The following is a 26564-nucleotide window of genomic DNA, read 5'->3' as shown; positions in this document are numbered from 1 at the left end:
CTGCTGGGGATTGCAACCCTTGCATCTTTCATTTCTTTGATAATTCCCCCAGAAATGCAATATTTTGTGTTGGGGGAGAACTCCAGGGATCTCTGTCTGGCCATTCTTGATACAATACTACCCCACTACTCCACCTGTTGTGGCATCAGTGTGGGATTTGGTCAGTCGACCATCACCTGAGACTACCCTTTTCAGCTGTACATTCGACACCTGGGGAAATAACCACAAGATGAGAGGATGAGCCACTCTCTGAAAAATGGACTTGGGCCCAAACTTCATGTACTATTTGACTACTAGAATCCCTGATTCTGACACATAGATCCATACAGTAGTGCTATCTAGGTCCTCAGGGATTAGTTTGAGTTAAGATTTTATAGTCCCAAAAAGGTTGGGGTATTTCCTGTTCCCAGGTGCCTGGTTATCCTGGTAAGTGGCTGTTGATGTGTTCTGGAAAGCCAAGAGGAAAGTCACTGTATTTGTGCTGTGTCTTAGAGCCTGTTTGAAGGGTCCTTTACCCCACCTTCACTCTGGAGGCCCTGGGTCTTGGGACGTTGAGAGGCTGTGATTTTGTTTTGGTGGCTTATGTCCCCTCTGTCAGGCCTCTCTGTATGCCATACCTAGAGTTGTTTATTTGTGTAGATTAGGGATCAGCAAACTTTTGCTGTAGGAAACCACATATTAAATATTTTAGACTTTCTGTGCTATACAGTCTCTGAAAAAATTACCCAGCACAGCCTTTTCAGTGCTAAAGCAGCCATAGACAATACATCAATAAATATGCCTGTCGATGTTCCCGTCAAACTTTGTTTATGAAAACGGAGGGGATCAAATTTGGACCACAGGTTGTGTTTCTGCACCTCTGGTACAAATATATGATTGTGCTGGGATGTCCTAATATTATGATTTTAGAGTTTTTCCAAGATTCTTGCAGACAAACAGGTTTGATAGCCCCACTGTATTCCTGTTTCTTTAGCCTTTCTTGGTACCACTTGATGTTAAAATTAAGCATCAACAAAATCAGACTGTGCGTTTTGGTCTTGACAGCTCTAGAGCAGGGACTGGCAGGCTGCACCCTCCAGGCTGAATGTGGCCTGCATTTGTTTTTGTATGATCTACAAACTAAAAATGTTTTTCACGTTTTTAAATAACTGAAAAAAAATCAAAAGAATAATAATATGCCGTGATAAGTGAAAATTATATGATATTCAAATTTTCATATATAAGGATTTATTGGAGCACAGCTGCATTAATTTGTTTACACGTAGTTAATGGCTGCTCTCACTTCACAGCAACAGTATTGGGTAGTTGTGACAGACACGTTATGGCCTTAAAAAACATTTACTGTTTGGCCCTTTATAGAAAAAAGTTTGCTGATGCCTACTGTAGGGATTGGAGAAAAATTCTTTTATGTCATACTTAGTAACTGCCTTGTTCTTTCTCAGTGCCTTGAGTCAAGAATTTAGACTGTGAATATATCACTTTCTTTTTTGAACTCTCTGTCACTGTTAGAAGCACTAGTCCTACCTCACTGTCCTTTATAGCTACCTCATGCTCTTGTATTCATAGCTTTCATGCTCCCCAAAGCAGTGTTTTCAGTAGGTACTTCATTACAGATGACCACATTATATATGAGCAATTTAATATTGTCACAGCCTGAATGAACTATCAAAGGCCCATCTTACATAATTGTGTCCTTACTGCATTCAGACCCGACCATATTGAATAACATTCTCAGATCCCCGTTACTGGAAGGTTTACTCATCACCTCACAGATTGTAAGAATTTAATAATAGAAATAATATTACCCAGTATTTTATTGAATTTTTGCTGTGTGCAGGCACTGAGTTAAGTGCTCTTCACATGTAAAAAGTACTTAGGATAGTGCCGGCCACATAAATATTCAAAAAAGTTTAGCTAGTGTTTATTTTTTCATTTAGAAGTAAACATCCCCCATACATTATGTACTGTGAAAAACTTCATTAGCTGTTAAAATTTTAAAAATCACATTAAGGTTAAATTGAAGTGATTGATGTAAATTAATACTTTTTGCTTATAATATTGGCCCTTTTTTTAACTTGTAAATGAATACAGTGGATTCTCATTATTTGCAGTAGTTATGTTTATAAAGTTGCTGGGAACGCTGAATTAGTCAATATTGAATCTTTGCTCCTAGGGGAAATACAGAGTTAGGTTCCTGTGAGCCTCTGGTCACAGCATTTTTGTCAGCTGATCAATAATAACCTTGTTTCGTGTGTTTCTGTTTTGAAGACACCTTATTTAATCTGTACTGTTGATTCATTAACATTGTGCTCGTGCCCAGCAACATTATAGCTCCTACATGAATGAAGCCCGTCTACCACACCTTTTCTCCATAAGATACACTGTGGCCTTCTTGTGCTTAGGAACACTAGACAGCCTTTCAGCACTATACATGGCGCTGTTTTCAATAGCAAAATCACCAAGAAAAAGCACAAAAATACAAAATTGTGGCACTAAGCAGACCACACAAAGGCCGTTTATTTATAGAACGGGAGCTGAAAGAAGGAGGCAGGGTGCTGCCCTATTCGCTGGGCTGTGTGCATAACAGGCAACTCACTTTTTGCTGTTGTGTATGCGTCTGAAGATCGTGAAAGTGCCACAAGTATTAATTTTGGGGTTACATAGAAATTTTAACAAGTAGGCAGATTTCACAAATATGAAATCTATGAATAATGAAGATTGAGCATCTCTCTCCAGATGCCGCAGTTTATAATTTTTAATTTGTTTTATTTATATTTTAATTTTTGTTTTTTTACTTGCTTTTTGAAATTGTTTTTAAATTGTGTTAAAATACACGTAATAGTTTGGTTGTGTTAAGTACATTTGCATGGTCATGCAACCAGTCTCCGAACTCCTTCATCTTTGTAGCGTTTAAGCAAGTCCCTATTTCCTCCTCCCTCCAGTCCCCGGCAGCCACCCTTCTACGTTGTGTTTCTGTGAATTTGAGTACACTAGAATCCTCAGTTTTGTAAGTGGCGCTATAGGATATTTGTCTTTTTGTGACTGACGTCTTTCACTTAGCATAGTGTCTGCAAGGTTCATCCATGTTGTAGCATGTGTCAGAATTTCCTTCTTTCTTAAGGCTGCATAATAGTACATTGCACATATAGCCCACGTTTTGTTTATCCATACATTGATAGATACTTGGGTTGCTTCCATCTTTTGGCTATTGTGAATAATGCTGCTATGAACATGGGTGTGCAAGTATCTCTTTGAGACCCTAGCTTTTTTCCCAACAACAGTTTATCTTTTACATGTCATGCACACATATTGTAAAAATGAGTGAACCGACTAAATAGAACAGATATATACTACAAAGTGACAGGTAGACGTTCTTGCTTGGCTTTATCCCATTCACCAGAGACAGCTGTTATTTAGAGTTTGTGTATCCTTTCAAGTGTGTTTTTGTGCACAATCCAGGCATATATATAAAATATGTGAAAAATATTTAATATGATTTATTTACATATAGTTTAGTAGCAATTGGGATCATATGCGTTCTGTTTATGGATATTATTTCATGTAAATACATATATATCTTATTTTTAACTGCTATTTTCTAATATACAGATATTGGAATATCTGTGATCTAATTTCTGTATGTACTATAACTTTTTAGAAATCGAAATCAGTTTTTAAATTTAAAAGTAATGCATTCATGTGGTAGAAAAAGCTCTGAGCAGCACAGAATGGTGTGAAGAAAGCTGAGAGTATCTTTTCTCCCTTTATTTGCCCCACTGCCACTTCCAGAGGCAGGCCTTGTTTGCTTGCTGTAGTGGCTTTACATGATAAAGTCTACTGAAGGCTCTTACTTCTTCATATATTAACCATGAGGCACATCTCATATGAAAGTTTTAAGGAAATTAGTGCATTTACTCTTCCTTATACGTCCTCTTTCTAATTTTTGAAAATCTCTTATTTTTACAGAATAAAGATTAGTGTTTACAACTGCTTAATTCTGTATCTTTTCTTTTTCAGTAGGATGATTTCAGAAATTAAAAAGAATTACTAATTGTTATAACTGTTGTTTACGATGTAATATTTATGAGGAAGAAATATAATACTGTGTCATTAAACTTATGCTATTAAAGGAGAATCTCCCGTCAGTGAGAAGTGTCTTCTCTTTTATTAATTATTTGTTATTCCTAGGTCATCCTCAGCGCTGCTGTTTCTGCTGTCTTGGTTGTGTTTTATTGGATTCCTTTTTTGTTTTGCTGCTGTACTTTTTCAGTTTTTTCATGTAAGTAAAATTTAAATTCTCAAACGTTTGAAAACCTGTTTATTTTGGCTCTCGATGGCGAATCTGACTTGTGAGAGTGGTGCTTTTCAGGCTTTTTCATGTCGTGATATGTATGTAGGAAACGATACTGTTTGTGTGGTGGGTGAAGCTGCTTGCAGCAGAGGCCCCTGGCTGTACACCTGGAATGCAATTATTTGTAGCACACGTGTTGGGGAAGCTTTGGGGTTTAGGAATCTAGTTTTTAAATGTTTTCCTCTTAAAACTTGGAGGACACTGCTCTGTTGTCTTCTAGCATCCAGTATTTCTGGTGAGAAGATGAATGTTGGAGTGATTCTCATTTCTCTCTGGAAGCTTTCTTGGCATTCTGAAAATTTACTAGCATGAATCTGGTTATGGGTCTTTTTTCATTTATTTTTGTTCCATTGTGAGTCTTTTCAATTTGATGACTCAGTCTTTCTTCAGCTCTTGGAAAGTTTAGCATGTTCCTCTTTCTTTTTGTGTTATTAATTTCCCTCCATCTCTATTCTCCACTTTTGGATGTTTTATGTAAGTGAATGTTGGACCGCTTAGATCTTTTTTTTTTTTTAAAGATTTTATTTTTTACTTTTTCTCCCCAAAGACCCCCAGTACATAGTTGTATATTCTTCGTTGTGGGTCCTTCTAGTTGTGGCATATGGGACGCTGCCTCAGTGTGGTTTGATGAGCAGTGCCACGTCTGCGCCCAGGATTCAAACCAACGAAACACTGGGCCGCTTGCAGCGGAGCGCGCGAACTTAACCACTCGGCCACAGGGCCAGCCCCATGGACCGCTTAGATCTTAGTTCACATTGTAATTTTTTCTCATAGGTTTTCATCTTTGTGTTTATGGGGGTTTTCTTTTTTTTTTTTTTGCTTTACCTTGAAGAGGAATCACTTCACCCTTATATTACAGATAAGTAATTTGGTGTTTAGTCCTGCCCATTTTCGTCCTGATCTCTGTTTTCTTTGTTGACGGTTTTGTCTGTTCATCTTACTGTTCTTCCTTGCTGTTGCTAGGTTTCCCCAGTGTTGCGTGGTTTTGGTTGGCATAGGCAGTTGAAGTCTGTCTGCTGCAGTGTGTAGTTCTTTCTCTGCTAGGGTACCACTCTGTATTGAGTGGTAGTGTTGGTGTGAGGGGTTCTGGGAAGTGGGATTAGGGTGGACCAGCAGATCAGCCCTCCTTCTAGGGAGAGTGGAGGACGAGTGGGCCCAGTGGCGCCCTTCTCGCTTGGGTGCCTGCAGTGTCTTTAGGTTCCGGAGGGGAGTGTTGCTTTGGTAGGTTTCACGTGGGTGATACTGAGGCATTGCTCCCTTCCCACTGTTTTTTCTCCTTTTCTCTCCCCCCCCACCCTTTTATTTCTCTCTCTGCATTAGAGGTCTGACTTACTGCTCTGGTTTTCTCTCCGCCCTGGCTACTCAGAGGAAGCCTAACCCGGGCAGAAAGGCCTGCTTTATAGAGATCAGCTCTCTGGCTTTATCCTAAAGGCAAAAGCTGCCACCACCGGCCACTCCGTTCACAGTCAGAGGAGGAGGGGCTCACTTGTCTAGAATCAGGTAATGGAGCCCCCTGACGAAGAAGCACCTTAGCTGTGGCCTCCTCCTTGTGCTGGTGATGGTTTGACTATAACTTGGAACTTCTTTAGCATGTCCTTGAAAAGACTTTGGTGTCTCATGTGGTTTCTTCTTTTTTCCTCTGTTAATCCAGTCTTTTCTACTTTATATCTGCCCAGAATTCTTTAAAATTTATCGTCATCCAATGACGTCTTTTCTTGTTTCGCAATCATTTCACCTTAATTTAAACCTTTCTCCTGCCGTTTCAGTGGGACCTTGGGAAGGAGGAGAGAGAGACGTTTGTTCAGTTTGCTGCCTTGAGCTGTAATTGACTAATTTGTGACTGATTTTAAAGGTAGATAAGTTCCCAAACACGTCTCTCTCTTAACGTGCATGACTTCTTTTGTGCCTTAGGAGAATTACTAAATCATTTTCCCCCAGTAACGAAGAACATTTTCCTTTTCAGTCTATGCCATAATGCTCACCACCGTGCTTTGGGCAGATGGCCTCGTGTAGAAGAAAACATGCGTAGCCATGGTGGTGTTGCTGGCTGTTAGCTTCTGAGTGCCTCTTTTTGTGTGTAAGGTTATACATGTGAGTGACGTCATCTTTTTTTAAGAGACAATATATATTGGAGAGTGTTTATTCACTCACTCATGAAAATGGTTAGAAAACTGATAAAATTGGGTTGTTACCTCTAGTGAAGCATAGCAAAGCAGGGAAACATTGTTGAAAACGATTTACTGAAAGCCTGTGGGAAGAGAGTGAAAGAGCTAGATCCTTTTTGTTCTTTGCCGTCTTATATGGATGTGCGGTGTAGTTTTAGCATACACTGTGCTGGAGGGGGAAATAGGGTACTTATGTCCCAAATACATTTTCACTTAACACCTTGTAAGCCTTGTTTTTTTGTGACGTCTTTAGGATATTACGTGAAGGATTTTACTGCCCAAATATTTTTAAACATCAGGCCTTTGATGAAAAATTGAGACGGTGTGTCAGTGCATACAACTGTAATAAAGACAAGGCGTACATCTGTGGGTTTCAGACTTTTTTGGTCTGTGGTCCACAGTGCAACATGCATTTACGTTGCTGCCTTGTGTGTGTGTGTGTGTATAACACTGAAATTAGAATTTCATGAAACAGTATTTGCCCTTCGTACTATTTCATTAGCAAAAGGGTATGACCCACTAACTTTGTTTCATAGTCTGCCAATTTGTTGTGACCTGCAGTTTGAAAACCCTTGCTTTAGGTCTTGATCTGTTGAACAGTGGGAAGGTAGAGGGTTTGGATTCAGGTAGACTGAGGTGGTTCTAGCTTAATGGTCTTGGGTAATTTCCCTCTTTGAGTCTGTTTTTGCAGCTGAAACTGGGAATATTATCTTGTTAGCTTGATTATGAGGATTAGAAATAAATGCAAAACGCCTAGCAGTGCTAGGAATGATGTAGATATTTAATAAATAATAATATCTTCATTATTTTTACTATATGACACCTGTCGTATTAAGTAGGCACTGAAATTCAAACATTCTTGCCTTTAGGGAAGTAGGTAACATTTCATTAATATAGAGACATATAGATATAACTACCCTGCAGAGTGAGAAGGATGTTAGTATATAAAAGCTATAGTAGCCTAAAGAAGGAAGCTAGAGTTGGGGAATTACGGGTGTGCCTTTTTTTTTTTTTTAAAGTCTCAAGGAACAGGGTCTCTCAAATTTCCTCCAGCTAAATGGGATTTTACTTTAAAGATACATAATGGAGGTAAGAAAAACAGGAATCACTTTAGAGGTGCAGAGCCAGGCGCTTCAGAACTGCAGTGCTGTCTTGACCATAACTGATGGTTTTCATTTTCTGACTTCATGAATACTTGGCACATCTCGTCGGGTGTAACGGTCCCTAAGGCCTGAGTTCTCATGGGTCTCCCTTCAGTAGCAGCAGTCCTAGGCCTCCAGCTCCAGTATTCTGCTGTCATAATCACTTCTGTCTTCCACTAGATCGGGTCTACTCTTCTTTGCTTTATGATTTCTTCTACAATGTGACTTCTGCTGACCTCTGTCACAGTCTTGGTTTCTTGACTGCCAGTTTGGTTGTAAGCAACAGAAGTAGATTCTAGATAACTGAAGCTAAAAAGAGGAAAGATATGTGGTAGTTCAATGGAGCAAAGAAAAAGTGAAGAACAAGAGAGCTAGGTCATAGGAATCAGTGAGCTGACTTGGGAGTGGTTAATAATCAGTCCAGTTATTTTCCTTTATAGTTTTCTCTCTGGGGATTCACATGTCTAGAAGAGAGTCTGATTTGCCTAGCTTGAGTTATGTGTCTACTCTTTGGCCAGAGGAGGAGAGGACGCTCTGAAAATCCAACCAAGACCCTGTGCAGTAGAAGTCATGTGGTTCTTCTAAACCACACTTAGGGTGCTACTCCAGAAGGGGGACTGGATGCTGGCCGCCAGACGCAGCAGATGTCAGATTCGGTGTTGCTGCACATGTGTGTTTGTGGAGGGGTGTATATATTTTATTCCAACTCCACAGAGAAGATATGTCTGGTTCTTAATCATTATCCTGTACAGAATATGTTTACTGGGCACAGATCTAGTTTAAAAAGTGAACAGAACTTTGGAGTGGTATGTGATTAGGGCTTAGGGCATGTATCTTGAAACTATGTGATAGGAGAGAGATAATAAGCAAAGAAAATGCCATCCCAAGGATTTTGGATTCATTTATTTTAAGCTGTGAAATTATGTGGTCATATTTATCCTTTAGAAAGTTTACTCTGGAGGCATGATAAAGGTTGGAATGAGGGCAAAGGGCTGTGTGAGCACATGGAGCAAGGCCAGTAAGAAAGCTGCTGGGTTAGTTGAAGTCCAGATTTCTAAGGCCCTTTGTGACCTGGCTCCACTCATCTCTGTGATTTAGTGTTCTACCATTTGTCCCTTGCTTACCACTCTCTGGCCGTACTTATCTTTTGTTCCAGTTAAACGTTCTCGCCTCAGAGCCCCTGTACTTGGAATTCTCTTATCTCTAGTTGGCACTTCCTTGGATTCTTCTCATTTGTACCTCAGCTTGTCTGTCCCTTCCCCCTTTCCTGGCTATATTCTCTAATGCTATTGCCTCTCTGGCTTTTCACTATCAGATCATTCTGTTTTATTTTCTTCATAGCAGTTATTACACTCTGTTAGCTTTGTTTGTTATTTTTTTGGAAGATTAGGCCTGAGCTAACATCTGTGACCAATCCTCCTCTTTTTGCTGAGGAAGATTGGCCCTCAGCTAACATCCGTGCCCATCTTCCTCTATTTTATATGTGGGATGCTACCACAGCATGGCTTGATAAGTGCTGTGTAGGTTCGCACCCAAGACCTGAACTGGTGAAACTTGGGTGGCTGAAGCTGAGTGCACGAACTTAACCGCTGCACCACCAGGCCAGGCCCTGTTAGTGGTTTTTGTTTTTGTTATTTTTACTTTTTCCAGTAATAGTGGCAGTGAAGTAGGGTTTGATTACTAAAGAAGACTCCTAGCACCCCCACATGACAGTGCTGATCAGTCTGTGGTTTATTGCTGAAAAAGGACACAGTACAGAAGCTACATTGAAGTGGCATTAGCTGTATAACCAAAGGTTGCTTCACAGCAATGGACCTGAAGAGGATGAGTGTGAATTCCAGTATCCTCCCTCCGTAGAGTCATCCTGGACATGCTTTCTCAGATCAGGATCACAGTGTATGCAAGAAACACCTTGGAACAAGGTAGCCCACAGGGGCGTCCCAGCTGGAACTTCTTATATCCAGCTGGCCACATAGGCGTAGTTGTGCTCTGCAGCCAGCCCAAATGATGGAGCCCTCTGGGATCTCATGAAAACCAAGTGCAAACCATCAGTCTCACTGTTAACAATAAACAGTGCTGATCGGCTGGTACAAACAGCCCAGAGCTCATTGGATCCATGGATTCCAAGCATCATTATTAGTCAAGTATGTTTTGTGCTTTCACCAGGCTTCAGTGCCATGCAGGTGCTTCTTTTATTTCAAGAGTGGACTCAGGACAGTTTGAGGCCTGCTGGAACTAACCCTCAGAGAGCTATTTGTTTACATTTTTGTTTATCTTTCTCTTCCACTAGAATGTAAATGCCAGTAGAGCAAGTATCTTGTCTATGTTTGAAGATATCAATGATTTTGTTAATATGTTTAAGATTTAACAATGGGTATTCAGAATGTCCAAAAGTATCTTTTCCATTTAGATTTTTTCTTTCCAGCTTTTAGGTTGGAAGGACCAGCATTTTGTGCCTGTTGAGGCAGGAGGCAGTGAGCGATAAGAAAGAATGGGTATAAAAGTGAGCACAGTTCTGTTCTGCTTCTTGTTGTTTCTTCATCTTTCCTTGACTCTCCCTTGAGGGACTCTATGCTTAGGCAAATAAGGTAGTTTCCCTTTTTTGCATGTTTCCTTGTGTCTTTGAGAAAGAGACATACAAAAAATTCTCTCTGAACTGTTTCTTATAAAAGGAATTATAGTATTTTTACAAGCAGGTGAGTATATTTTGAAGGATAAATTCCCTACAGTGGAATTTTAGGGTCAAAAGACATATGCATTTTTAAATTTCACTACCAGATTGTCTCCATGGATGCTCCTACCGGCAGTGTTTGAGAATAATGCTACAAAGTCTTATAGCACTTTTTATCTTTACCAACCAGTAGATGAAAAATGCTATCTTATGTTTTTTAAAGATATACTTTTCGTTATAATATATAAAAATGTGGCTTGATTAATTTCACAAATTGAACACACCCATGTAACCAGTACCCCAGTCATTTCTCCATCTCTCGCCTCTGGAAAGATAACCGTTATCCTGACTTACATCGTCAGTTCATTGTTTTTTACTTCATATAAGTCATACAGTCTGTATGCTTGTTTATGGCTTCTTTTGCTCAGTATTATAGCTGAGATTCATCCAGATTGTATCAGAAGTTCTCAGTGAAATCTTAATTTGCATTTCTCTTAGGAGGAGAGAATCTTTTCATGTTTCAAGCTTTAAAATTTTTATCTTCTGTAAGCTGTTTATCTCCTGTGTCCGTGAATTGGAGGATCATTTTCTTGTTTTCTTATGGATCTCTTTATATATAAAAGAAGTTAATCTTTCATCTGGGAGACACGAGTTGTAACTATTTTCTAAATAGTTGTGCCTTTTGATTTTGCATGTGGTGGTTCCTGCATGAACATTTTTAAAAATTATATAATCTAATTAATTTTTATGGCCATTACAGTTTTTCTCCCATTATATTACTTGTTTCCCTCAATAGGCCTGCTGTCTTGTGAGCATCCCATAACTTGTTAAATCACACTTTAATGTCAGTGAACATGAAAGCACAATAAGGAAATGAAAAGTGATAATGCTGAAAGTGAAATTTGAATCAAAGGTAGATGGGGTTATAGCAGAACAGAACGTTGCCACTGTTCAAGAGACTCTAGATATGCAGTCAGAGGAACCTTGTGAGGGCACACTCGGGACAAATGAGGAACGTGGTTGTGATGAAAAGGATGGTGCCCTGGAAGAAGTGACACTGGCAAGAAACTTCACACTAATGGAACTCTTTCAGAGACATTTCATGACGTCGAGAGTGCAAGAGATAAAATGTTAGAGGCTGGTTCCAATTTAGAAAGGAGTATGACAGTTACTCAAAATGTATAAAATATAAGAGATGCTCACTCTGTTGTAAGTTATTCCATGAAAGAAGACAAGTGCTGTTTAACCTACTTTATTTACAAAGAAAGAAAGCACTTTAGTTCATAGTGGTTCTCATTTCTTAAATTACAGTGTACTAAATGAATATTGGTTTTCCTATATTTTTATTTTCTCATCCATTTATAACTGACAGAGTTTTTAGTGTTTTGATAATTTTAAAGGTCACAGAACAATTCCCACTGATTAAGGTCACTTTGCTTGGTTTTATCTCATATGGTCATTTCTGTGGTCCCACACTACTGTGCAAAATGAGGACTTTCCGTATATGTTTAAACAAAAAAACCCCCTGAACTCCTTAAACTGACCTGGAATGTTTCAGAAAGTGATCTCTTTATTGTCTGTTCTGACCTTGGAGTCCATCATAGGTTAAATAGAACTGCAAATATGGTGTATTTTTCTTGTACTTAAGACTTGAGTTCCTGGAACTGCTCTGGGTCTCATTTCTTCCCTAAATTGCCAAATGAAGATACTAATAGTCTCATGAGCTATATGAAGAAGAGTATGCGAGATCATGAAAGACAACAGTGATTTTGTGTATTTCTTCATCACCTGCTGTATATTAGGCATTGTGTTAGGTATTGGGGTATAAATAACATTAGATCCTTTTTCTTCTTGAAGGAGCTTACAATCTACAAAGGGTGGTGAGACAGATGAAAGATAATATAAAGGAGTTATGTAGAAATATCATAGAAGAATAATAGTTCATGATAATGAAAATTTCCGATAATTTAAAACATTTTACAGTGTTGCTGAATTCTTTGCTCTTCTGTGATGTTGGAGATACCACAAAAGAGTAATTCTTGTTTTCAAGGAAATTGGTGGGATTTATACAAGTTGAGCCTCTGTATAGGTCAGGTGGCAGCATGTCTAGTACATGCCATAAAACAGATATTTTTAATGTAAATACTACATCATGGAAATAATTATACTTGGGCAGCAGGTCTCATACTGATTGTAATCTGTCTCTGGAAGATTAGTCTTTAAAACAAATAGCCTAATTTTGGATTGTGAGTGCATTTTATGAGCACAGTAGGTTAATTGATCAACTTGAGGGTTATATTGTAAGTTACTGTTGAAGCTAGATTCTTTTTTTTTTTTTTTGGTGAGAAAGATTGGCCCTGAGCTAACATCTCTTGCCAGTCCTCCTCTATTTTGCATGTGGGACACTGCCACAGTGTGGCTTGATGTGTGGTGTCTAGGTCCGTGCTCGGGGTGTGAGCCTGTGAACCCCAGGCTGTCGAAGTGGAGTGCACAAACTCAACCACTCCGCCACTGGGCTGGCCCCTGTAGAATCTAGGTTTTGAGCCTCCCAATCCAGTGTTCCTTTCCTAAACCTGAACCTGTGTTGTTAAATCTAATTTAGTGTTTCATATAGTCATTAAAAAGAATTTGATTTTGACTTCATTTCTCTGTAAGAACTTGACTGCTTGGCTTTCCTTTTTTCAGAGATGAAATCAAAGGTATTGATTCTGGTTATTTACTGGACATATATTTATTCAATATTTTTGAGAGCCTGTGCTAAAAACTTTGAGGGATCTGAAAATGTTTGGCTGTTTGCTACCATAAAACTTTAATAGTTGAAATAAGTGTTGAACACAAATAGCTAAACAAGTAATAGAAGCTTGCAATCATTGTCTTACCGGTGATACAAATGAGGACTTATAGTCAAAGGAGTCACCAGTTATTTCCAGCTTGGGGAATCAGATAGGGCTTCATGGATGCGGAACTGTTGATCGAGGGCTTGAAAGATATCATGGGCGTGTTAACAGAAGCCAGTACTGATTGGAGCAAACAGCACTGGAAAGGTCCTGAAGATAAAAAGCTGCTCTGATGTGTCTTAATTTTATTACATAACCCATGTTTGGTAAGTCATGTTTGAAAAAAGGTCATCAGATCATTAATATTACCAGTTTTTGTTCTCAAAAGAATATTGTTATATGATTTGGGTTTGCACAGTGGGTCTTAAAGTGTGGTCTCTGTCGGCATCAGCATCTGGTAACTTGTTAGAAATGCAAATCCTTGCTCCCACCCCAGACTGAGAAGTTGAATCAGAAAGTCTCGGGGCTGGACCCCGCAGTCGGAGTTTTAGTAAGTCTTACCTTGTTTTGAGAGTATTAGGCATTTATAGTCCATTATTACCTTTTGGAACAATCTGTATCAGCTTTGTTTGATAGAGCTTACTTTTTTTGTACATTATCTTTCTCTAGAAACTACTAATGATTAATCGCCCATTCCATAACTTTAATTAAAAGTCATTGCTCTCCAACTTACTATTTGATTATAAAATCTTTGTCAGTTTGAAGGGTAACTTTTTACTTGAAAATTTGGAAATCTAGAAATTGAAGAATTTAGTGAGCTATTATAATTGTCTGACAGTGGTAATTATAAAGAAAATTGCTGGTACATCTCTTGGCACATCAAGTATACTGGCTGTTTTATTGTCACCTGGAATTTAAAAATGGAGTATTACAGTCATTGGATATATAGAAAGGAAACATGTGCTGATGTAGTTTTTCACTTTTAGGAAATCTTTTAATGACACCTGTCAGTTTTGCACTAAATTTTTTCAAAATTCTAATTCATTATTTCAAATGAAATTCTAATAATTGAAGGACTGCCAGACTTTTCCAGAGTAGCTGCATTTTACATTTCCACCAGCACTGTGGGAAGGTTCCATATCCTCAACAAGCATTATTATTGTCTTTCTGTTGTTAGCCATGCTAGTGGGTGTGAAGTGGTATCTCATTGAGATTTTGATTTGTATTTCCATGATGGCTAATGATATTAAAGGTATTTTCATGTGCTTGTAGGCCATTTGTATGTCTTCTTTGGTGGAATATCTATTCAGTTACTTTGCCCATTTTAAAATTGGGTTATTTGTCTTTTTATTATTGAGTTGCACTGTTTCTTCATATATTCTAGACACAAGTCTCTTATGATATGTTTTGCAAAAATTTTCTTCTGTGAGTTGCCTTTTTACTTTCTTGATGGTGTCCTTTGCAGCAAAAAAGTTTAAAATTTTGATGGTGGAGTTTATTTTTTTCTTTTGTTGCTTTTGCTTTAGGTATCATATCTAAGAAACCATTGCCTAAACTAAAGTCACTTAGGTCTTTGATCCATTTTGAGTTAATTTTTTTTTTTTTTGCTGGGAAAGGTTAGCCCTGAGCTAACATCTGTGCCACTCTTCCTCCACTTTATATGTGGGTTGCACCACAGCATGGCTGACAAGTGTCATAGGTCCGCACCTGGGATCCAAACCTGTGAACCTGGGCGCCGCTGAAGTGGAGCACGCCTAACCCAACCACCACACACGGGGCCAGCCCCTTGAGTTAATTTTTTTATATGGTATGAAGTAGGGTTTCAGCTTCACTTTTTGCATGTGGCTATTCAGTTGTCCCAGCACCCATTTGTTACAATGACAGATTTTGGTGAATTTTTATCTATACTTTCTAGATCTTAGTAGCAGTTGAAGAGATTTTGAGTTTTACTGACTAATCCCACCCCTTGTCTAAAATAAGAATAAATTTACTAAGTATTGAAGAAAAAGTTCTGTGAATAAAGAACTGTGTTCCATTTTAGGAGTCATATTTTTAGAAGGACTCAAACAGGAGCAGAGTTTTGTAATTGTTATGTCACAAGTTTTTAAAATGGGGAATAAGAACGCTTGAGGATGAGACTGGGAAAAAGTCCTTCCAGTAGCTAAAGATTTTTGTTTAGAGCAGTTAAGCTTGTTTTGTATAGCTTCAGAGGCCTTAAATAGAAATTATAGGTAGATATATTTGAAACCTAGAGAAGAAAGAACTTTGAAACAATTAGAGCTGTCTAATAATTTAGTAAAATGGGCACCCGCACGTGGAGGCACTCCTCATTGGAGGAGCTCAAGCAGAGGCTGAATGATGGGTCATTTTGTCTTTAAAATTACACAGTGGATTTCTGCATGGAACAAAGGTTGTTGAAGGGTTTCCATTTTCCTATTCTAGTTTGCTTTCACATTTATGAAGGTTTTTTTCTTCAATGTTCATCCTTTTCCAGTCATCTGTCAAGAAGCAGAATGTGAGTGAAAATAGGAGGTTATTGTCTTGAAGGAGTAAATGATAGAAGTACTCCAGTTTTTTTTTTTTTACTTTTTTTTTTATTGAGTTATTGATAGGTTACAATCTTGTGAAATTTCAGTTGTACATTAATGTTTGTCAGTCATGTTGTAGGTGCACCACTTCACCCTTTGTGCCCACCCCCCACCCCACCTCTCCCCTGGCATCCACTAAACTGTTCTTAGTCCATAATTTTAATTTCCTCATATGAGTAGAAGTACTCCAGTTTTTGATTAGCTTACATTATTATGCATTATCCTGAAAATTAGTCTGATTGCTTGAGCTAGTTCTTTTCTTTTTGGCTTCTCTAATCTTGTTGGAAAACACAACGAACAGTGGGGATGAGGCACTGTAGCAGAAGCGAAAGTTGAGATGAGAACTAAAATTAAAGTGCTAGTCTAACATCAGATTTGTGCTTGGTTGTGATTTATAGATTGTGGATTGAAGAAAGCTTGCATAAAGTGCAGGGAAATGTAAATTGTGATATTGTAAATGGAATTTCATTGTTATCCTTCCAGGAAAATCTAAAACTTACCTTTTCTGATTCAGTGAATTATGCTCTTACTTTGTAAATGATCCATTACAAGAGTATATATTATTAAAAGGAGAAAATGTACTCATGAGTATTTATTCATTTGTGATAGTTTATTTGAATCATATATTTTAAGGTGTTGGGGAGCAGAATTTGCTACCCCAAAATGTGTCTCTTTGGCTTACTTTTAAGAACAAAAGACTCAGGAAGAAACTTTGACTTTTCCTCTAGCTACCTAGAAGAATTTAAAATAGAAGGCCTGTTCCAGAAGGAGCTATCACCACAGATAACTATGGTATAATACGAACTAGGTGTGGTAGACAAGGAGGAACCTGGCAAGGCCCATTTGATCAAAGTTCTCTCCATGTCCCACTGTCTCTGCAAAGCATGGCAAGCATTTGTTTCCCAAACATTTGCTTTTCCATCTCCATGTGAATTGCCTTCCTCTCCTTTGAAGTCCCAGACTACTACTCCCAATAGTCTCTTTTGTCTTTAGCTAAAGATGGTATTTAAGGTAGTGACTTCGGCCATTTTGGCGAGTTACTCTGTTTTCCTGGGTTTCTGCCATGTATACATGTTATTAAACTGGTTTGGTTTTTTCCTGTTATTCTGTCTCATGTCAGTTTAATTCTTAGACCTCTCAGATGAACCTACAAGGGTAGAGGAAAATTTCTTCCTCCCCTACAAAGATTTGGAAGAAGTTTGATTGTTATATAAGCTGTTGAGGCAAATGAATTTAAATACCTGGCCTTTAGGCAGAGTAATTTAAGGACCTTTTAGTGATAAGACTCTCAAAATATTGCTCAAAATAGAATTGGGAACATGAAAAAATTAGTCTTTATTTCTTTGAAGTGAGGTTTTGGAATGATCTTTAAAATAGGGAAAAACTTTTGAGCTTATCCTGTTTCATGTCTTAAACATTTATCTTGTTTGCTCAATTTTAGGGACTTTACCTTATTTTAAAGATTATTCCAAAATACTCCCTTTGAGCTCAGCCTGGATCTTGGTTGGGAACACTTGGCTTCAAACAAAAGCTTTCTTTCTGTGGTGTTGGTATAGGAATGCCTCAGTGAGCAATTGGTGCAAATCGATTAAAGTGAAGAAGATGTCTTTATATACTTGTAACTTTTTAAGGCTTAAATTAAAATTTTTTGTTAAGGTGTATATTCTTTTATGCTTAAGTAGGTAAAAATATTGCTTTTAGTATGTTTTCCCCTGAAGTTACTATACATTTAAATAAAAAAAGTATTATACTATCAAGGTTTTCTTTTCCTTTGCTAGTTTTTGAATGGACCACCTAAAGATTGCCACTGTGCACAGCTCTCTCTCCATGACTTTCCCAGAAGTTAGACTTCACTTCCCTTCTCATTTAATAGGTATACGACATGTATCTGTGATATAGGATAGAATTTGGGGGAAATATTTCACAACATGATGTTTGCCTATGGATGACTTTTGCTTATAATCTTTAATAGCCTTATTACTTAAATTTAGAGAGAGATACATTGTATTATAGAATACCCCAAATTTAACTAGAATTGGCTATATTGTAATTTAAAAAATGTTATTGGAGTTGGAAGATGACATTGTTGCAACTTTTCTATGGATTTTACTTCTTTAGCTAAGAAAAATCTTGTAAAATCTAAAGGTGTGTCATATACTTTAGTCAGCTTTACCAAAAACAGGCTTGCCTTCCTAACACCTCACAAGAAACAGGCTCAGTGGTGTTGTGAGAGGTTCATTTCTCATGTGCTCAAGAGAGACTTGAGTTGATGAGCACCAGTGATGAAAGGTTCTACATAATCCTGTTAGACCACCAAATGTATATTAATCACCAGATAGACCCTTTCCCTGAGGGAGTTTAGAATTTAAAGAGGAAGTTAATGCATGTAGCATGCAAGCTACATGAATTTGGTCTGCTTGAAAACATTGCACATTGTTTGCAAAGGAGGATAATCATTGAGAGAAAAAAGATGTGTCAAGTCAAATTGGGACTTTTTTCTGGAGGAGACAGGCTGTGGAAGGGAAGAAAGATTGACGTAGGAAGATTTCTCAGTGAAGTTTTTTTTTTTAAACCTTTATGAAAAATTTCAAAATACAAAGAAGTGAATAATACAGTGATTTTTTTTATATTCCCACTGCTTAGCTTTGAACAGTTATCAACACATGGCTAATCTTTTTCATCTGTATCAAGGGTTGCTAGGCTAAGGCTTACTTTTTTGTAAATAAAATTTATTGGAACATACCAACCCCATTGGTTTATGTTGTCTTACAGGCTGTCTTTGTTCTACAGTGACCACACTGAGTAATTATGACAGACTGTATGGCCCCCAAAGCCTAAAATATTTTCTGTTTGGCCCTTCACAGAAAATGTTTGCCCATCCTTGATTTACATGCCTACCCATTCCTCTCTCAACAATATATTTTTTCAACTTGTCTGTGAATTTGAACTCTTGCATACCTTTCATATAGATTTACCAGTTTTTGTACATTTGCTTTATATTATTAATCATCTCTTTTGTCATATTTATCTCATAATTATTTTAGCTGAGGCATTTGGGAAAAGTTGTACACGTGATCCTTTACTTCTAAATACTTGTATGTATCTCTCAAGAACAAGGACAGTGTCTTACAGTACAGTGATAGAATTTAGGGGTCTTTAACATTGATACAATACTGTTAGTTAATATATTCCATATTCAGATTTTGCCAGTTGTCCTAATGATCTTGCTGGCAGTTGGTTTGCCCTGATGAGGATCCAATTCAAAATCACACAATGAGTAATCTTTAATCTGGCATAGTTCCTCATCCTTTCTTTGTGTTTTATTATACTGACATTGACAGTCTCAAAGAATGTTCCTTAGTTTGGGTTTGTTTCCTTAGGAATAGATTCAGGTTATGTTATTTGGTTTTAAAGGAATGAAAAGCATGGAATCCTATAACAAGAAAAAGCTATAGGTTCTAATTGAAAGAATTCTGGACCAAGAATCAACAGTGAGTCCTGAATTCTAGTTATAAGAAGTGCTTATCCTTTATATCTACGTAGTTTCCGCTGTGTATGTGGGGTGTGTGTATGTGTGTGCATGTGTCTGTGTGGTGAGATGGAAAAAAATATTCAGTATGCTATATTTAAAGGGCATTGACTTTGGAGATGGTGACATGGTATTAAATCACAGCTCTTTGTGGAGTAATTATTGTGAGTAATTGTGTACATGTAAGCAAATTACTTAATATCTTCCAGGCCCATTTGTAAAATATGACTAATCCATTCCTGCCTTTTCAAGTTGTTTTGGTGAGTAAATGAGATAACACATTCAAAGTAAAAAACAAAAAACAAAAAACAACTACATTGTGTGATACTGATTAAAATATAGTGAATTTGGAAAAGAGGAAAGTCAGTATGAGTTAGAACTGTCAAAAATAAATTTGAGTGGAGAAGATTGCACTTGATCTGTGATTTGAAGGATGGATTGACGTTGGATAAAATATCTAGGTGGAGAATCCATTGGAAAGTTTTAAGTGTGAGGGGATATGCTCAGATTAATGTGGAAAATAATGTTAGAGTGAGGAAACAGGAAGAACACATAAACTTCGGAGTTTGAGTTTGAAGGTCTGGATTGTAGTCCAGCTTTACCATTGGCTAGTTGTATGATTTGGGGTAAATTTTAGCCTTTCTGGACTGTATTTTCCAGCACTATGAAATGACTGGTATGTTAACAGTGATCCTCAGAGAGGAGAAACATCACTGATAGGTTGGAATAGTAAGGGAAGGCTTTCAGCAGGAAGGAGTTGAGTTGGGTCTTGAAAAATGGGTAGGCTCTGGAGAGGAGGAGAAGGAAAGGGAAGGCCATTAAAACAAGCATACTAAATTAAAGAAGGCACCATTGGAAAGAAACCCATTGTATCACAGGTTAAAGAGGGATGCATGTTGGAAAGTATGAGAAATTAAGGTTATCAATTCTGAGCTAAGTGGGGTCTTTATAATTAATGTATGGCATTTAGAATTGGTGGAGTAGGGGCCTTCATTTAAATAAAGGTTGGTGAGACACTTACTGGAATATAACTAGATTAACTTTAGGCAACATTTTAGGGAGGTGATGGTTTGTACATAGTTTGTTTAGGGAGCCTGGGGCTTTCTGTTGGAAAGGAAGATACCTCAACTCTTCCAGAAATTTGACGTAAGAAATACCAAGACTTAATGGAAGGAAAGGGCAGTGACACTACTACAATAGAATGACCTTAAAGAAAATTGGTGAGGTTGAATTATAGGCCAGAGATTCAGCATATAGGCCTCAGGACTCTTTGGAATGTTTGTGTATGTCTGTTGATTCTGGAGCTTCTGCACACCCAGCCACCCAAATATGGCAGTTGATCTTGGAAGAACAATAAATGGTTGTGGAATATAAATAAAACAATCTGCAAAATAGGTAGCCAGTGCTGCTGCCTGGCCGGGATCTAGACCAGCAGCATATCACAGCGCTCTGAATGACCATTGTCTATTCATAACAAATTTCAACAATCCTGTCATGTGGCAGTAAAGAAAGAAAGACAGTGTACGAATAACTATTCTCTGTACAGCTCTCTGCCTCAGGATTGATAACCTTCCTTTCACCGGTCATTTACATCTACTTAGTTACCTATCTATAAATAACATCAATGGAGGTTCTGTTGTTATGAATCTCGCTATTCATTGGAGATAGACGAGAGATGGGACCATGTTTGACCATGAATTGTTGAAACAGGTTCCCGGCACTTAATTGGGTAGTGTGGGGATATTCTTGATCCCTAGAACTGCTGTGATTCTTTCATATCCAGTAGGTTTTTCTGAGCTCATGCTTTCAGTAAATTTCATTTTCTGGAGTTGCTTTCTGGTGTTTGCAGTCAGTGAAACTGAATGGTTAGAGTGCTAAAATATGTGTGTTCCTTGATTTGATAAAAGTTAGGTTGAGAAATGGAGACAAGACAGTCTCTATATATTATAATATACTCGTTTTGTTTGTCCTCATATTAAACTTCAAGGAGCTGTCTTTACTGCTCTGTCCTTAGCATCTGAAACGATGCGTGGCATATAGTAGGTACTCAGTAAATAGTAATCAAATGAGTGAAGAAATATGGTATTACATATCATAGCATGCAGTTATCCCTAATAAATAAGAATTCACAAATGGATTCTTTTGAAGTTTTCCTAAAGTCTTTCGCCTTACTCCCTGTTCTTATGGACTTTGCTTTGATCAGTGAAAGAGTGAATATGACAAGTCACATTTTAATTTTGTCTGGGAACCTTAATCATGTTTTTGGATAAAAATACCATGGCCATATTTTTAGCCTTAATTGGAAAGGAACTTAACATCCTCTAACAGATTAAAGCCAGCCATTTTAAAGTTTATTTTATGTCAGTGATTATCTAAAATTTAAATCTTATTTGTTATAATCTCATACTTAAAAATTTCTACTTAAAAGTTATATTAAATCTTGTTAAATTACCAAAGATACCCAGTGATGGGGGTATGCAAAAGTCATGTGTAGTTAATGTTTGTAATCTGTGTAGAGAAAGTTTATGTCCTGGCCCTGGGGGACGTGGAAGATCAGAAATTTCAGTACTTTTTTTTTTTAACCATGTAAGTAATGAATGCATATAATAAAATGAAAGAAGTGGGGCTTCTTTACTAGTCCTATCCTCAGGAGACAGCATTGTTAAGAACTTGTGTTTTGGTTCTTTTGGTGGTTACCATTATACATTAATGTCTTTCTTGAACTATTAGCTTTAGACACAATTAATGTCTTCCCTTTCAACTTTTGAATGAAATGTCCTTGATAACGTCTTGGTGAAATATGTGTTCTTTGAATAATGCCTGGGGAGAGAGAATGGTTGTAGATGAACATAAAGAAAACATGGGAATGCAATAAGAGGTTTGTTGGACAGAAGAAATATTGAGAACTGTCTAGGAAAAACATTCCTGTGTTTTCCCTTACTCACATGCACACAGTACTTCTGATCCCCGGATGTGTGGTAGTTTTTCCCACACCAAGTAATTCTCTGCAATACCAGTTGAGTGTCCTACAATTCAGTTCCCTTGTAACACTATCTAACTGGAGTTAGCATCAGATCCCACAAGTTAAGGGGTCAGTCCCACAAGACTGCCTCCACTTCAGATGCCAATTGTAAGGCCCAGGTTGTCACTTCTGACTGACTGGCTATAAATTGGGATTCCCACAACCTCCTCCTTGGGTTCAGTAATTTGCTAGAATGGCTCACAGAACTTGGCATCCCACTTACTTACATTTACCAGTCTATTATAAAAGGATATGACAGAAAATACAGATGAACATTCAGATAGAAGAGATGCATCGGGCAAGGTATGGGCGGGGAGGGGGTGCAGCACTTCCATGCCCTAGCCAGTACGCCACCCTCCCAGTACCTTCATGTGTTCAGCCGTCTGGAAGCTCTCTGAATCCTGTAGTTTTGAGATTTTTATTGAGGCTTCATCATGTTAAGCTGATCAGTCATTAACTCAGTCACCAGCCCCTCTCCCCTTCTGGAAGGATGGAGTGGGGTGGGGTATAAAGTTTCCAGCTGCTGATCATGGCTTGGTCTTTTTAGTGACCAGTCGCCATCCTGAAGGTATCGAGGAGCGCTCACCAAGAGTCGCCTCAGAGCAAAAGACACTCCTATCACCCAGCAAATTCCAAGGAATTTAGGAACTCAGTGTCAGAAACTAGGGTCAAAGACCAAATATTAGAACAAAAGATGTCTCTAGTGCTCTTATCATTAGGAATCACAAGAGTTTTAGGAGCTCTTTGCTGGGAACTGGGGTCAGAGACAAATATATTTTTCCTGTTATTTCACAGCCACAAGACATATTATCAGTAGTGTCATTCTAGTTGTACTTTGAGCAAAAGTCTTCTATTTCCCTCTGTCCTCCTCGTAGACTTAACCTCGGTCTAGGAATACGTATCTGAGTAGAGTTGGACTTTAAGGAGATCCAGCCTTTGCCAAGTCATTCTCCATTTAGAGGATTCCTTGGGGACTTGGAGTTTGAAGCAATTCTAGAAGTTTATTTTTGCATGTGTATTATGGTTATAACTAGACTGTTCTTTCCCCCTTTACAGTGTAAAGTCCATGGTCCTTATATAGTCTCTGAATGGATGAATGTTCAAGAACACTTGAGAGAGTTCGAAGAGGTCAAGTGATTTTGAAAGAACAGACCTTCTGTATTGGCCTGGAATGGAAGGAACCAGTTTCTTAGAATATGGTTTAATAGTAGTCATCACTTTAGCATTCTACAACTGTGCCCTGAATTTCTGGTAGAGAACAGTGAGGATAAGCAAGGAAAAGGGGAAAAAAAATGTCAAAATTTATATACCATTAAGAGCTGTATAAAAGGCCATTGGCCCCAGACTCATGGTTTTTAACCGCTTACTACCTTTCACAGTGTGAAAAATAGCAAATTGATGGGGTCAGAATGTTCAGTGGTTCTTGATTGACATTCACCTTATACTGAACTCATTCTGCTCTTCAGCACTGCTTCTCTACCCTTTGAATGAAATAGCCAATTTTACTTTATATTTCTCCCAATCAATGACATGGAAATAAAGTGAAATTTATTAAAATTCCAAGTGGGATTTGCTGACTTCTTTCAAATTAGAAAATTAGCCACTGTACTAGTGGAATTTGAAGTTAGTCTGAATCAAACTGTTAACATCTTTATTACTTCACTAGAGAGGATGCATATTAGTAGACTTTATAGAGCACATTAAATTGTCCAGGGTAACAAACAGGGAAAACTGACAGCCTACACCGCCTGTAAGGAACATCCTGGAAGGGGAAACTGCAAGTTATTTCCTATTAACATTTTAAAATTATTTTGATGTTATATCTAGAAGGAAAATAATTTCAGACCACACAGATAGTAATCTACATGACATTCAAAGCTAAAATTAATGTACTATTTTTAAATGCTTTATAATTATGGAGAATGCTTAATGGAAGCCTTATTAAATTTACTCATTATTTGCTATCACTGAAGTATCCTTCCCAGGAATTCAGTGTTGCTGTTTTAGGCAGTAGTTTCCTTTCTTTGCTTCTTAGCTACTATTTGGAAGCCAGAGAACAGGAATAATGCTAGACCGCTGTTTCTTTAAAACATGGACTTCTGATTAATCCTGTACTCGTTATAGACGATTGGCTGTGATGTTAATTAAAAATAGGTATTATTTCTTAAAGGCCAAAATCATGACCCACTCCTGCTTCCTTGTCCAGTAATCCTCTTTTTTTCCTCTTATTTTATATCCAATATTTAATCCAGAAACGATACCCTATTTTTGGAATGCCAATAGCAGCAGTCTGTTTAAAACAAAGGTACATTTTTGGTTTTGTAATCTATGCCTCACATTCATGAAAACAAAAACTAAAGCATTCTAGACATTTAGACTGGGTGTACTGATTGACAGTTTCTTTCTTTAAATCTGTGGTTATATTAAAGAACAGCTCAGTGTGTTCCATCACACACAAATTCTAGTAAGACAACAATGGCTACCATGAATTAAGTGCTTTTTATGTCTCAGGTACTGTTACATGCTTGGTATGCATCATCTTATTTAGTTCTCATAAGTCCCTTCTGTGGGTAGATGGTGTTAAAATCCTTATTTTACAGATGAGGAGACACAGGTTGAGAGAGGTTAAATAGCAAGCCTAAGGGCTCATGCTCAGTAAGTGGGAGAGTCACAGTATTCTTGCGGTTACTTCTGTTCTAGTTCTATGTATAGTTTCTTCTACCTTAATTCCTAGAATTCAGGAAAGAATAGATGAAGCTGTGGAATAGAAAGCATCATAAATATTTATTGTGCACCAATATAATGGAATAAGTATAAAGAACTAGACATTTGTTTTTGGCAGTTGTATTTTGTGAGGTTTACAAATGAAATGGCTTGGCATAGGATTGTTAGATGAATGTGGGAAGGAGTAGGGAATTTAGTGTGGTTAGAAGAGAACAGGACATAAAATATTCAGATTATTAGGAGAGGTGAAAGCAAGAAATAAAAGTGACAGGAGGTATGAGATAGGGATGTAATTTCACAGCAGCCCCAGTGAACGTGGGAGATTTGACAATGCATAGAGAGCTTCATTAGAGCAGATGTGCAAGGGTCGTCCATATTCTTTAGCTGTTATTTCCTCCAGTGTTAGAATGCCAACAGAGCACATTTTTCTTTCTTTTCTGTCTTTCTAGGACCTTGGGGTCAGAAACTGATGATGAAAGGAGTCCCTGCCTATTGTAAGCTAATTTCTTGCAGTAGTCTGTCCAGTTTTTGTCTGAAGAACGATTGGGAAAAATAGCAAACCTTAAACCTTTCTCAGTGAACTAACTTCAGGCTCTTGGTACTTTCTCTTTATGTGGTTCTCTTTTGCCTTCCCAGTTCCTCTGCTCTGGCCTAATGTAATCAACGGGATCAAAGTCAAACAGCATACCCCAAAGAGCAAAATTTAGGAAATGCTTTTTAAGAGCAACTGTTATGTTTTTAAATTTGCTTGTGCATTTTAAACAGTATCACTGCACTAAAATGCTTTTAAAATGTTTCCCCAAGATGTGATAGTGAGTTATGATAAGGTGTTTGGGTAGTACAATATTTCAGAGCTAAATGTGATTGTTAAATAATTGTTCCTAGTTCTTATTCTGTACCTTTGGAACAAAAATTATACTTACAGTATTCTGAATTTCAGATATGGCTTGCCTTAGATTAACACTTGTCTTCGTTCTTCCTGACATTGATTTTGTGAGGCAGTGAAAAATAACACAACAATTTTATTGTCATTGATTTTTATCCTGCCTGTGCAGATAAGGTCTTCATTTTACCAGTAGCCCTTTTGTGAGAGGGATGCATTTTTGCTGTGATTGCCTGCTTTGTTCTAGGCATCTAGAGTTATAAAGCTGAAGGAGGCATACGTCAAGATACTCTAGTGAAGAGAGACAGGCATATACAGTACCACAATGGCGGTAGAACGTAGGTGGGATGTAGGTGATGTAAAATTTAGCCAGAGGACATAGTGTATCCAAGTGATGAAAATATGAGGGATTGGGGGAATTTAACACATACTTGTGAAGTAACACCCTAGAGATAGAGAGTAATGATGTTTGGTGATTGATTAGCTGTAGGAGATGTGGGAGGAGAAAGAGCCCTATTTCTAGCTTGGGTGACTGGGAGGATGGAGCCACACACAGAGGGAGAGAGTATAGGAGGAGGAACAAGTTTGGGATGGGAGATAAATTAAGTTTATACATAGTGAGTTTGAAATGCTTTGAGGACATCTACTGGGAGAATGATGTCCAGTTGGTTTCAAGTAACTGAAAACACTATTTTGAACAAATAAAACAAAT

General features: G+C 37.8%; 1 protein-coding gene across 14 annotated transcripts in view; it reads left to right on the top strand.

The window, feature by feature from the left end:
* The window catches only part of TBL1XR1 (TBL1X/Y related 1), a 167385-nt gene that overhangs the window by 40885 nt on the left and 99936 nt on the right, over nucleotides 1-26564 (top strand). For 4 of the 14 annotated variants that reach the window (XR_011529081.1, XM_070582383.1, XM_070582387.1 and 1 more), the window contains exon 2: nucleotides 4189-4279. The exons of 9 other annotated variants lie outside the window; for them this stretch is intronic. The gene's annotated coding sequence lies outside the window, so the exon portion shown is untranslated. Of the gene's footprint in view, nucleotides 1-4188; nucleotides 4280-25423; nucleotides 25464-26564 lie in introns of those variants that run through there. One more of the 14 variants, XM_070582391.1, reaches the window with a different exon arrangement.

The sequence above is a fragment of the Equus przewalskii genome, chromosome 18 (assembly GCF_037783145.1).
Source record: "Equus przewalskii isolate Varuska chromosome 18, EquPr2, whole genome shotgun sequence".
Classification (NCBI taxonomy): domain Eukaryota; kingdom Metazoa; phylum Chordata; class Mammalia; order Perissodactyla; family Equidae; genus Equus; species Equus przewalskii.
The sequence above is the reverse complement of the archived record's forward strand: the minus strand, read 5'-3'. Positions and strand labels throughout refer to the sequence as shown.